The 14156-nt window shown below is 36.4% G+C and overlaps 1 protein-coding gene across 16 annotated transcripts in view; it reads right to left on the bottom strand.

Moving 5' to 3' along the window:
* Nucleotides 1–498: 498 nt before the first annotated feature.
* The window catches only part of Ccdc18 (coiled-coil domain containing 18), a 181221-nt gene continuing 167563 nt past the window's right edge, over nt 499–14156 (bottom strand). For all 16 annotated transcript variants that reach the window (XM_021255355.2, XM_021255359.2, XM_087213132.1 and 13 more), the window contains one exon: nt 499–14156. This exon is cut by the window's right edge and continues 9473 nt beyond it. The gene's annotated coding sequence lies outside the window, so the exon portion shown is untranslated.

The following is a 14156-nucleotide window of genomic DNA, read 5'->3' as shown; positions in this document are numbered from 1 at the left end:
GGGCCTTTTCTTTCCTTTTTCTGATAAGGTTGGCTAAGGGTTTGTCGATTTTGTTTATTCTTTCGAAGAACCAACTTTTGGCTTCATTGATTTTTTGGTATCGTTCTCTTCGTCTCCATTGAATTGATTTCTTCTCTGATCATTATAATTTCCTCTCTTGTACAAGCTTTTGGTTTGTTATGCTCTTCTTTTTCTAGGAGCTTGCAGTTCTGCATTAGGTTATTTATTTGAGTTCTCTGTGTTTTCCTAATATGGGCATTCACTGCTATGAATTTCCCACGTAGAACTGCTTTCATTGTGTCCCATAAATTCCTAAATGTTTTACTGGCATCATTATTTACTTGTAGAAACTGTCTAATTTCTTCTTTAATTTCCTCTGTGACCCATTGGTTGTGCAGGAGGGTGTTATTCAATTTCCATGTGTTTGTGGGAGTTTTGCAGTTTCTTATATCATTGATCTCCAATTTTATTGCACTATGGTGTACTCCATTTTATTAAAAAAAAAACCCACATCTTCTTTATCCATTTTCCAGTTGATGGGCACTTGGGCTGTTTCCAAGCTTTAGCAATTACAAACTGTGCTGCTACAAACATGGGTGCACATATATTGCTGTGGTATGATTCTTTTAACTCTTTTGGGAAGATACCCAGCAGAGGAATAGCTGGGTCAAATGGGACCTCTAATCCTAGTTTTCTGAGGTATCTCCATATTGATCACCATAGTGGTTGCACGAGTCTGCACTCTCAGCAACAAGGAAGAAGGGTTCCTTTCTCCCCACACCCCAGCCAACATTTAATATTGGATGATTTCTTGATAACAGCCATTCTTTCTGGGGGTGAGGTGGAATCTCAGTGTTGTTTTCATCTGGATCTCTTGAATAACCAGTGATGTTGAGCATTTTTTTCATATATTTATTTGCTGCTTTTACTTCTTTGAGAAATGTCTGTTCATTTCAGAGGCCCATTTTTGAATTGGGTCTTTGAATTTGGGGGATCTGATTTTTTTCCAGTTCTTTATATATTCTAGATAGTAGTCCTTTGTTTAAGGTATAGCTACTGAAAATTTTTTCCCACATTGTAGGTTGTCTGTTAGCTCTGTTGGCGGTTTCTTTTGCAGTGCAGAAGTTTTTAATAAGATGAGATCCCAGTTGTTGATTCTTTCTGCTAGTTCCCGTGCTGCTGAGGTTTTGTTCATGAAGTCTTTTCCTATGCTAGTGTCTTCAAGAGTTCTACCTAACTTATCTTCCAGAAAATTTAGTGTTTCTGTCTCAATATTTAGATCTTTAATCCACTTCAATCTTCATTTAGTGCATGGTGATAGGTATGGGTCTAGTTTTAATCTTTGGCAGGTTGAAATCCAGTTTTTCCAACACCATTTATTAAAGAGGCTGTCTTGCCTCCAGTGAGGATGGTTGGCTCCTTTGTCAAAGATGAGGTTGCTGAGTACGTCTGCAGTTATTTCTGCATCTTCTAATCTATTCCACTGATCCTTGGGACTGTTTCTTTGCCTATACCATGCTGTTTTTATCACTGTAGCTTTGTAGTATAGTTTCAAGTTGGGGATTATAATACCCCCAGCCATGTATCTGTTGCCTAGAATTGATGTTGCTATTCTAGGTCTCTTCTGGTTCCAAATGAAATTTTGGATTGTTTTCTCTAGTTCTGTGAAATATATTGTTGGAATTTCAACCCGCATTGCATTAAATCTATATAGTAGTTTTGGAATTATGGCCATTTTCACTATATTGGTTCTTTCTACCCAGGAACAAGGGACGTCTTTCCATTTTCTTATATCCTCCTCGATCTCCTTTTTCAGAGTGCTCTAGTTTGCAGTGTAGAGGTCCTTTTGCTTCCTTTGTTAGACTGATTCCTAGAGATTTCATTTTTTTTGGATGCTATTATAAAAGGAATTGTTTCCCTAATTTCTCTCTCAGTGAGTCTATTATTTGTGTATAAAAAGGCTATTGTTTTTTGAGTGTTGACCTTATATCCAGCTACTCTACTGAATCTGTCAATTAAGTCTAGAAGTCTTTTGACTGAGATTTTTGGGTCTTCTATGTGAAGTATCATATCATCAGCAAATAATGACAGTTTAACTTCTTCCTTTCCTAACTTTATTCCTTTTATTTCTTTTCTTTTCTAATTGTTGTGGCTAATATTTCCAGAACTATATTGAACAGGAGTGGTGATAGTGGGCATCCTTGTCTTGTTCCTGATTTTAGCATGAAAGTTTTCAGTTTTTGACCATTTAGTATGATGTCGACTTTTGGTTTTTCATAGATAGCCTTAATCAAGTTGAGCTAAAGACCTTCTATTCCAATTTTCTGTAGGGTTTTTACCATGAATGGGTGTTGGATTTTGTCAAATGCCTTTTTTGCATCTATTGAGATGATCATATGGTTTTTGTCCTTGACTCTGTTAATACAGTGTATTACATTTATTGATTTATGAATGTTGAACCATCCTTGCATCCCTGGGATAAATCTGACTTGGTCAGGGTGTATGATCTTCTTGATGACCCTCTGTATTCTGTTTGCCAGTATCTTGTTGAGGATTTTTGCATCTATGTTCATTAGGGAGATTGGCCTGTAGTTCTCTTTTTGGGTTGGGTCTTTCCCTGGTTTTGGAATCAAAGTAACAGTTGCTTCCAGGAATGAATTTGGAAGCCTTGCTTCCCTTTCAATTTCCTTGATGAGTTTAAAGAGTAATGGTGATAGTTCTTCTTTAAATGTCTTGTAGAATTCAGCCATGAAGCCATCAGGACCTGGGCTTTTTTTTGTTGGTAAATTTTTTATTACATTTTCAATTTCACTCATTGTAATTGGGGTGTTTAGAATTTCTATATCTTCTTCATTTAACATTGGAAATTCGTATGTATCTAGGAATCTGTCCATTTCTCCTGCATTTTTCATTTTATTAGAGTACAGGTTCTTGAAGTAGGTATTGATGATGCTCTGGATTTCTGCTGGGTCTGTTGTTACTTCATCTTTTTCATTCTTAATTGCATGGATTTGAGCCTTTTCTTTCCTTTTTTTTTTGATAAGGTTGGCTGAAGGTTTATTGATTTTATTTATTCTTTTGAAAAACCAACTCTTTGATTCATTAATTTTTTTGTATTGTTCTCTTCATCTCCATTGCATTGATTTCTGCTCTGATTTTTATAATTTCCTCTCTTGTACGAGCTTTTGGTTTGTTATGCTCTTCTTTTTCTAGGAGCTTGCAGTTCTGCATTAGGTTATTTATTTGAGTTCTCTGTGTTTTCCTAATATGGGCATTCACTGCTATGAATTTCCCACGTAGAACTGCTTTCATTGTGTCCCATAAATTCCTAAATGTTTTACTGGCATCATTATTTACTTGTAGAAACTGTCTAATTTCTTCTTTAATTTCCTCTGTGACCCATTGGTTGTGCAGGAGGGTGTTATTCAATTTCCATGTGTTTGTGGGAGTTTTGCAGTTTCTTATATCATTGATCTCCAATTTTATTGCACTATGGTCTGATAATATACAGGGGGTAATTTCAATTCTTTTACATTTACTTAGACATGTCCTATGAGCTAGCATGTGGTTTATTTTGGAGAATGACCCATATGCAGCCAAAAATAATGTGTATTCTGATTTTTTTGGGTGGAATACTCTGTAAACATCTATTAAATCCAGTTGTTCAATAGCTTGGTTCAGTTATAGAATTTTGTTGTTAATTTTTTGTCTAGATTGATCTGTGTATTTGTGATAATAGGGTATTGAGTCCCTCACTACAATTGTATTAGTGCTTATTTGGTTTTTCATGTACCTTAATATTTGTTTTGTATAGTTGGGGGCATTCATATGTGGTGCATATATATTTATGATTGTCATCTCTTCCTCTTGGACTGTTCCCTTCACAAGGATGTAGTGACCATCTCTGTCTCTCTTAATTAGTTTTGGTTTGAAATCTACTTTGTCTGCAAATAAAATTGCTACCCCTGCTTTTTTCTGGGTTCCTGTGGTGTGGAGAACTGTTTTCCATCCTTTTACTTTCACTCTATGTATTTCTTTTGGAGTTAGCTGTGTTTATTGTATACAACATATTGTTGGATTTTGCTTTTTAATCCATCCTGTCAGTCTATTTATTTTGATTGGTGAATTGAGACCATTAACATTGATAGTTATAATTGATAGATATTGACTCATCCTTGTCATGATGTTTTACTATTGTTGGCTCTTCTATTTCCTATTTTTCCTCCTTTCCTTTTAATTTCCTACCTTGCGTGGTGGCTTCCCTCTGTTGCGCCTCATGGAGTTGTGATCTTCATTGTGATTTTCTAGGATATTGCTTAGAATTGTTTGGAGTGCTGGGTTGGTGTTCATGAAATTTTTCAGGTGTTCTTTATCATGGGATTATCTAATTTCTCCATTGATTTTGAAAGATAATTTTGATACAACAGTCTAGGTTGGAAGTTATTTTCTTTTAGGGCTTGAAATACTTCCCTCCAGGTTCTCCTTGATTTAAGGGTTTATGTTGAAAAATCTGCCGTGATTCTGATGGGCTTTCCTTTGTAGTGATTTGTTTCTTTTCTCTAACTGCCTGTAGGATTTTGTTCTTCTGTTGGGTTTCTGGGATCTTCACTATTATATGTCTAGGTGTAGAATTTTTTTGATCATGGCTAGTTGGAGTTCTATGTGCCTCACTTATCTGTAGGTCCAATTCTCCACCTTTGTCTCGGAAGTTTTCTACTATTACTTGTGTGAACAGTTTTTTTTAATGCCAATTGTATTTTCTCCTGTTTTTCGTGGACTCCTATCAGTCTTATGTTATTCTTCTTTGGATCTTCTAGCAGCTGCTGGATTGATTTCTTGTGGTCCCTTACTATTTTTAAGAAATCTCTGTTTTCATGGTCCTAACCACAGTCCTGTCTTCTATATCTGATATTCTATCTTCAGATTGCCTTAATCTGCTATGCATGCTTTCAATGGAGTTTTTAATCTCCTGAATATCTGTTTGAATCTGTTTCATGGATTCCATTTCTTTCTTATGTTGGGCGATCATGGTTTCCATTTCTTTATTATGTGGGGCATTCATGGCTTCTAGCATGTTTCTGAGCTCATCTATTTTTTTAAATCTGTTTCTGTTCTAGAGCCTCTAATCATGTTTTTCACTCTGCTCACCATCTCTGTAGTTATCTGGGAGATTATTTCTTTGAATTTTTCTAAAGCCTCATTCATCTGTTTTGTTACTTCCTGTGCTATCAGTTCAGGGTGTCCAGGTGGTTGATTATCAGACTTTTCCACCTCATTTCCCCCAGAACTTGCCTTTGGTGGGCTGGAAGTCTGAATTTGTGCCTTGCTTAAATGTCTTCTCATTTTTGTTTTTGGGACTGTCCTTGGTTTAGTTCCTGGGTTGATACTTTGAAGTTGCTTAATGTAAGTATTTTTGTTGGTGTATTTAGAACCCTTATGGAATGATTACTTCTCAGAGGTGTCTTCCAGGTATAGCTGGTCTTTAGGTTTTGAGTCTCTAATGGCACTAAGGTTGTCTCATTTTCATTATACCAGAAAGGACAACTGATTAGATCAATCACAACACCTTAGTCCAAGTGATATAATCAGCAACACAATAGCATCAAGTTCCTTTTAGAAAATGATAATTTGTGGTGGTTACTAACCTATCACCTTTAACTGTGTGAATTAAATCAAGATCAAGGACCAACCCAACATATGTTTATAGTGAATAAACTCTTCAATATAGCAACTTTACCCTTCAGAATGGGGAGTTAGAAGGAGTTGGGGAGGGAGGAATAGATAGGTAGAGGGATACGGGAAGGTTAGCAGTGAGGCTAGAGGACATAGGTGAGAGAAGGAAAGAGAAGAAAAGAAAAATAAAGAAGAAATATGAATTAAGGCCAGAACAGGAACACAAAGGGAGATGAAAAACAATGTGGGATAACAAGGGAGTGAGGGAGAGAGAGAGAGAAAGAAAAGAGAGAAAGAAAAAAGAAAAAATGAAGGTTTTAGAAGAGTAGAAAAAGAAGGAAAAGAATCAAAAATAAGAGAAAAAAATAGTGGTAGTTTTGAAAATAACAAATAGATAAAAATGAAGGGACTCCTTCAGGGTAAGTCTCTCCTGTCACAATAAAGAATGTGGGGGGCTGGGGATTTAGCTCAGTGGTTTTGCTGCTTGCTGTGGAAGCACAAGGACCTGAATTCGATCCCCGGTACAAAAAACAAAAAAAGAACGTGGGCAGCAGTGTGCTGTTATAAGTCAATGAGTCTAGTAAGCCAGTCACAGACCCGTGAGATTTAGGGAGATTTCTGGCTGCAAGTCCCAAGTTGAGCTCCCTGTCCTCCTGCAGGGTTGAACTCTGCAAGGTTCTATTATAGATTCCAGCTGCCTTTCCCCTGAAGATAGTTCAGGTTCAAATGGGAGGTGATGATCCCTCCAACTTACCAAGTACAGTGGTCTGGTGTGCCTTTATTGCAGAGATTCTCTTCACTTTTCCAGTGGGCTTCAGTTTTCATCAGGGAGCCTGAGAGAGGCCCTCTGTTGTTCACTTCTGCAGCTCAGGACAATGGCATTTATGCCCCCCTGTTCCTCTGTACTGTGGAACCAGGTAGCTGCACAGCCAAGAGGCCAGAGGTGGGGGGGGGCTGTTGTTGCAGGTGTCCACGCGGCCAAGCTGGCGGCTAGTGGATGTGCCCAGGGGGTCCTTACAGTCTCCTGGTTGCAAGTGGCTGGGGCAAGCCAGACGGAGCAGGGCACAGCCACCTCACCATCAATTTTGAAAGATAGTTTTGCAGGGTACATCAATCTGGGTTGGAAGCTGTTTTCCTTTAGGGCTTGGAATACATCACTCCAAGCTCTTCTTGCCTTGAGGGTTTGCATTGAGAAGTCTGCTGTGATTCTGATGGGCTTTCCTTTGTATGTGATTTATTTCTTTTCTCTCACTGCTTGTAGAACTTTCTTCTTCTGTTGGGTTTCTGGAATGTTAACAATTATATGCCTATGTGTAGATTTTTTTTGATCAAGGCTAGTTGGAGTCTTATATGTCTCACTTATCTATATGTTAAATTCTTTCCCCCTGCTTGGGAAGTTTTCTGCCATAACTTCTGTGAACAGTTTTGTTTTTTTTTTGGTACCGGGGATCGAACTCTAGTCCTTGTGCTTGCGCAGCAGGCAGCGAAACCACTGAGCTAAACCCCCGGCCCTGTGAACAGTTTTTTTATGTCATCTGCACTCTCTCCTGTTTCTTCATTGACTCCAGTCAGTCTTATGTTATTCTTCTTTGCATTGTCTAGCAGCTACTGGATTGATTTCTCATAGTCCCTTAATATTTTAGAGCAATTTTTCTTTTCCTGATCATTAATTGCAGTCTTATCTTCTATATCTGAAATTCTGTCCTACACTGGCTCATTCTGCTGTGTAGACTTTCAATGGAGTTTTTAATCTGGAAATCTATTTGCATCTGTTTTATGGATTCCATTTGTTTCCTATGTTGGGATTCTATCATGTTTCTCAGCTCCTCTCTAGATTTATTAACCATGTCTTCCACTATGAGCACAATCTCTGCTGCTATGTGAGAAATTATTTCTGATTTCATTTTTTCCAGATCCTCTTTTGTTGCCAGTTCAGGGTTGCTGTAGGTGATCTGCAAGTCTGGTTTTGAGACTTCTTTACCTGTCTTCTCATTTCATCGGGCGGCCAGGGTGTGTGGGGGGGTGCTGCTGGCTCCCACGTGGCTCACCTCCTTTGCTCTGGGAGCAGTGGTATGGTGGCCTGGAAGCCTCCTCCTCTGCCAAGAATAGCAAATTTAAACAGAATTTTATTGTGTATCTATTTTGTGGATTACATGGTTTAGGTCCTGGAGAATCAGCTGTGCATAAGACAGACAGGCCAAGCACACCTGTAATCCAAGAACTCTAGGAGGCTGAGGCAGGAGGATCCCAAGTTTGAGCCCAGCCTATGTAACTTACACCCACTTAGCAAGACTCTGTCTCAAAATAGAATAAATAAATTATTTTAAAAAGGGGTGGAGAGGTAGCTTGGTGCAAAGGCCCTGGGTTCAATCCTTCCTCCAGCAAAAAAAAAAGACAAACAAATGACAGACAGTAATAGTGCCCTTAAGAAGTTTATGTTCTAGTGAGGGAGGATGAACAATAAACATATAAAAAAGAAATGAATAAAAACTTCAACTACAAATAAGTGTTACAAAGAAGCTGCAGTAGGATATTGTGATAAATGTGACTCAGTGTGCCATGATACTACTTTAGCTGCAGTGGTTATGGAAAGCCTCTCTGAGAAAGTGACATCTGGGTATCACTTTAATCATCTAAATGATAAAAAGAAGTCCACTGGCACTCTTCAAGCAGAATGAGCAATAGGTGGGATGGCCTGAGATATGAACAAGCTTGGTATGTAATGGGACAGGAAGATCAGAGTGAGTGGATTTCAATCAATAAGGGGAAAAGTAGGGGTAGATGAGGACAGACAGGCAGTCAGAAAAAGATTTGGAGGACATTATGGAGCCTAGTAAGAAGTTTGTGAGCAGTTTTAATTCGTATTGTGCTGATAGCCAGCGATGATTAGCATTTTTTCATGTATTGGCCATTGGTACTTCTTCTGAGAAGTGGCTATTCATTTCAGCTGCCCATTTTTTGATTGGGTCTTTTATTGGAGGGGGTTAATTTTTTCGAGTTCCTTATATGTTCTTGATGTTAATCCTCTGTGGAATAGCTGGCAAAATTTTTTCCCATTTTGTAGATTGTTTCTTCACTCGTTTGGTTGTTTCCTTTGCTGTGCAGAAGGTCTTAATTTAATATGATCTCATTTGTTGATTCTTGGTACAGTATTATTTCTTGTGCCATTGGAACACAAAAGAGAGTGGCCCAAAGTTCAGAGAGTCTTTGCTTATGCTTATGTCTTCGAGAGTTGTACTTATTTTATCTTCCAGCAGGTTAAGTGTTTCTGTTTTAACATTTAGATCATTGATCCATTTTGATTTCAGTTTAGTACGTAGTGAAATACATGGGTTCATTCTTTTGCATGTGAATATCCAGTTTTCCCAGCACCATTTATTTTTTTTAAATTTTATTGGCACATGTTTGCTGTTCATGCAGTTTTACAATCATCTTGGGGAGTGGTTACATGCACATACCACAGCTTGTTTCTTTCTTTTTTTTAAATCCCCTTCCCCCTCACTCCCTTCCTACTCCTCCAGTTCCCCTATTCCATTTTTCATTCTTCTTGATATTATTAATCTTAGCTCATGTTATGGCATATAATGTTTACATTAATTGAGGTTATTAGGTTCCTGTACATGGCATACCTTTGTTCTACTTATTTCCCTTTCCTCTCCTCCTCACACCTCATGCTTTTTCCCTTGGATCATTTCCCTACTGCAAGAGATCCATCTCCTTGTCTCCCTCTATCCATCCTTTATTATTCTCCTTGTACTTTGCCTCACTCAAATAAGAGATAGCATACACTATTTAAGCTTATGTGTCTGATTTATTTCACTCAACATTGCATTTTCCAGGTGCATCCACTTTCCTACAAATGTCTCAAATCTGTCATTCTTTGTAACAGAGTAGTATTTCATTATATATAGATACCAAATTTTCTTTATCCAATCATCTGTTGATGGGTATATAGGCTGTTTCCAGGATTTAGCTATTTTGAATTATGCTACTATAAATATTGGTATGCATGTATTTCTGTAGTATGGGGAAGATACCTAGCAGGGTGATCTCTGGGGCATATGGAATTCCTCATTTCAGTTCTTTGGGAAGTCTCCTACTAATTTCCATAATGGCTGTACTAGTTTATACTCCCACCAACAATAAAGGACAGTTCCTTATCACCATAGCCTGGCCAACATTTGTTATTGTTTGATTTCTTGATTATTTCCATTCTTTATTGAGTAAGATAGAATCTTAGAGTTGTTTTAATTTGTATTTCTCTAATGGCCAGAGATGGTGAACATTTTTTCATATATTTGTTGACCATTCGTATTTCTTCTCTGTGAAGTATCTGTCCATTTCTTTTTCCCATTTCCTGACTAGATCTTTAATTTTTGGTGGTTTAATTTTTTGAGTTCTTTGTATATTTTAGGTATTAGTCTTCTGTCTGGGGAGTAGCTGGCAAAAAATTTTCCCATTCTGTAAGTTGGCTCTTCACTATACTGATTGATTCTTTTGCTGCACAGAAGCTTTTTAGTCTGATATAATTCTATTTGTTGAATCTTGCTGTTATTTCTTGTGCAATTGAAGTTCTGTTTAGAAAATCTTTTCCTACACCTATGTCTTCAAGTGTTTTACCTATTTTTATCTTCCGGTGGGTTTAATATTTCTGTTTCAATGTTTAGATCTTTGATCCACTTTAATTTTAATTTAGTATATGGTGAGAGATAAGGGTCCAGTTTCAATCTTCTGCACACAGATAACCAGTTTCCCCAGAACCACTTGTTGAATAGGCTGTGTTTCCTTCAACATATGCTTTTTGCTTCCTTCTTGAAGATCATATAGTTGAATGTGTCTGGGGAAGTTTCTGTATTCTCAATTCTGTTCCATTGATCCATGTTTCTGTTTTTGTTCCAGTACCATGCTGTTTTTATCACTATTGCTTTGTAGTATAGCTTAAAGTTAGGTATTGCTATGCCTCCTACTTTGCTCTTATTGCTCAAAATTGCTTTTGCTCTTCTAGGTCTCTTCTGGTTCCATACGAATTTTAGAATTGTTTTTCCTAGATCTGCAAAGTATGCTGGTGGTTTGATTGGGATTGCAGTAAATCTATATAACAGTTTTGGGCGTATGGCCATTTTGACAATATTGTTGCTGCCTATCTAGAAGCAGGGGACATCTTTCCATTTTCTGATGTTTTCTTCAATCTCCTTTCTCAGAGTACTGTAGAGGTTTTTTCACTTCTTAGTTAGGTTATTCCCTATTTCATCTTTCTTAAAGCTACTGTAAATGGTACTATTTTCATAATTTCTTTTGCATTCCCTTCATTGTTGGTGTACACAAAGGCTAATGATTTTTGTGTGTTGATCTTGTATCCTGCTACATTCCTAAAGTTTGTTATTAATTCTAAGAGTTTTTTATGGCGTTCTTTGGGTCTCTGATGTAGAAATATCATATCATCTGCAAATAATGATAATTTGAGTTCATTTCCTATATGTATCCCTTTTATTTCTCTCTCTTGCCTAATTGTTCTGGCTAATGTTTCAAATACTATGTTGAATAGAAGAGGCAATAGTGGACATCCTTATCCTATTCTTGATTATAGGGAGAATGCTTTTAGTTTTTCTCCACTTAGTATGATGCTAGCTATTGGTTTGTCATATATAGTTTTTATCATATTCAGGTATGGTCCTTCAATACCTGTTTTCTTCAGAGTTTTTATCATAAAGGGTGTTGAATTTTGTCAAAAGCCTTTTCTGCATCTATTCATATGATCATATAATTTGTTATCTTGCTTCTGTTTATGTGGTGTATTAAATTTATTGACTTACATATGTTGAACCAACCTTTTATTTCTGGATAAAACCTACTTGATCATGATGTTTGACCTGTTCAATAATTGGATTCTATTTGCTAATATCTTGTTGAAGATTTTTCCAACTATGTTCATTAAGGTGATTGGTCTATAGTTTTCTTTTTTTAGTTGGGACTTGAGATTTTGGGATCAGTGTGATACTGGCTTCCATAATGAGTTTGAGAGCACTCCATCCCTTTCAATTTCATTGAAGAGCTTGAGGTGTATTGGTGATATAACATCCATAAAAGTTTTGTAGATTTCAGCAGTGAATCCATCAAGTCTTGTGCTTTTTTCAGTGGTAGATTTTTTTTTATTACCATGTCAGTTTAATTGCTTGTTATTGGGCTGTTAAGCATATTTATGCCTTCTTTGGTTAGTTTTAGTATTTTACGTATGTCTAGGAATCTGTCCATTTCTTCAAAGTTTGCTAATTTGTTGGAATATACTTTTTCAAAGTAGTTATTAACTATTTCTTGGGTTTCCACAGTGTCTGTTGTGATTTCACCTTTTTCATTTTTTTTTTGTATTGAATTCTTTTATTGGTACATTGTAGGTATACAACACAATTACATTTCTCATTGGGAATTGTACCTTTACATAATGCATCTTGGTTCGTCTTTTTCATTTTTAATTGCATTGATTTGAGTCCTTTCTCACTTTCTCTTGGTAAGTCTAGCTAGGGCTTATCTATTTTATTATTCTTTCAAAGAACCAACTCTTCAACTTGTTGATTTTTTAAAACTTTTTTAGTCTCAATTTCATTGATTTCCATTCTCATCTTTATAATTTCTCTATTTAATTTGGGTTTGGGCTGGTTTGTTGTTGTTTAAGTATCTTAAGATTTCTCATAGGGTTATCTATTTGAGGTTGTTCTGTTTTTCTAATGTTAGCATTGACTGTGATTAATTTTCCTCTTTTTTTTTTTTCTTTTGGTACCGGGGATTAGAACCACTGAGCTAAATCCCCAGCCCTAATTTTCCTCTTAGAACTGCTTTCATAGTGTCCAAGAGATTTTGACAAGTTGTACTATAATTGTCATTAACTAGAAGATACTTTAAAATTTCTTCTGTGGCTCATTGGTTGTTTAGGAGTATATGGTTAATTTTCCAGGAGCTTTTGCCTTTTCTAAAATTTCTTCTGTTGATTTTTATTTTCATTGCACAGTCCATGAATAGTATGGATGGGGTAATTTCTATTCTTTTATATTCACTAAAGTAGGGTTTGCAGACTAGTATGTAACCTATTTTGGAAAAAACATCATGGCCAGCACCATTTATTAAAGAGCCTATCTTTCCTCCAGTATATGTTTTTGGCTCTTTTGTCAAGGGTCAAATAGCTGTATGTTCCTGGACTTGTTTCTGCTTCTTCTATTCTGCTTACTTGATCTACATGTCTATTTTTGTGCCGATACCATGCTGTTTTAATTACTGTAGTTTTATATTATAACTTCAAGCAATCTGCTTTACTTTTGTTACCTAGGATTGCTTTTACTATTCTGGGTCTCTTCTGATTGCATATACATTTTAGGATTGTTTTCTCTAGCTCTGTGAGACATGATGTTGGCATTTTGATTGGGATTGCATTAAATCTATATATACCAGTTTTGGAAATATGGCCATTTTGATTATGCTGGCTCCACCTAACCAGGAACAGGGTATATTTTTTCTTTTTCTGATGTTTTTCTCAATTTCATTTTTCAGTCTGATGTATTTTTTTTTCAGGAAGTCTTTCACTTCCTGAGTTAAATTAAGGATTAGATTAGATTAGATACCTAAGTATTTAATTTTTTGTGGCTATTATGAATGTTTACCTAGTTGCTTTTTCAGTGAGTTTATTATTAGTGTATAGAAATACTATTGATTTCTGTATATATGTTTATATTTTTTTTGTTTTGTTTTTATTTTTGTACCAGGGCTTGAACTCAGGACCTCATGCTTGCCAGGCAGGTGCTGTGCTGCTGAGCTATATCCCTGGCCTATATGTTTATTTTGTATCCTGCTACACTGTTGAATTTGGTTATCAATTCTAGGAGTCTTTTGGTGGAATTTTTTGGGCTTATAAGTAAAGGATCATGTCATCGGCAAGTATTTTGACTTCATTGTTTCCTATACATATCCTTTCCTTCTCTTGCCTGATTGCTCTGGCTAATATTTTGAGGACTATGTTGAGTAGGAGTGTGATAATGAACATCTTTGTCTTGTTCCTAGTTTTAGAGGGAAGGATTTCAGCTTTTCCTCGTTTATTATGATGTTGGCAGTAGGTTTCTCATAGGCTTTTCTCATATTGAAGTAAAGACGTTTTATACTTCTTTTCTTCAGTGTTTTTTTTTTAATCAGGAATGGATGTTGGATTTTTGTCAGAGGCTTTTTCTGTGTCTACTGAGATGATCATATGATTTTTGTCTTTGCTTCTGTTTATGCGATAAATTACATTTATTGGGTATATTGAACCACCTTTGCATTTCTGGGATGAAGCCTTCTTGGTCATACTGTATGATCTTTTTGATGATTTGTTACATTCTGTTTGCCAGTATCTTGTTAAGGATTTTTGTATCTATGTTCATTAGAGAAATTGTTTTATAGCTCTCTTTTTGGTTGGATCCTTGTCTGGTTTTGAGATCAAGATAATGTTAGCTTCTGAGAAT

This window comes from Heterocephalus glaber, unplaced genomic scaffold (assembly GCF_053883595.1).
Source record: "Heterocephalus glaber isolate CG9 unplaced genomic scaffold, H.glaber_assembly_v1.0 deba00001442, whole genome shotgun sequence".
Lineage (NCBI taxonomy): Eukaryota > Metazoa > Chordata > Mammalia > Rodentia > Bathyergidae > Heterocephalus > Heterocephalus glaber.
This window is presented reverse-complemented; position numbering and strand designations above follow the sequence as displayed.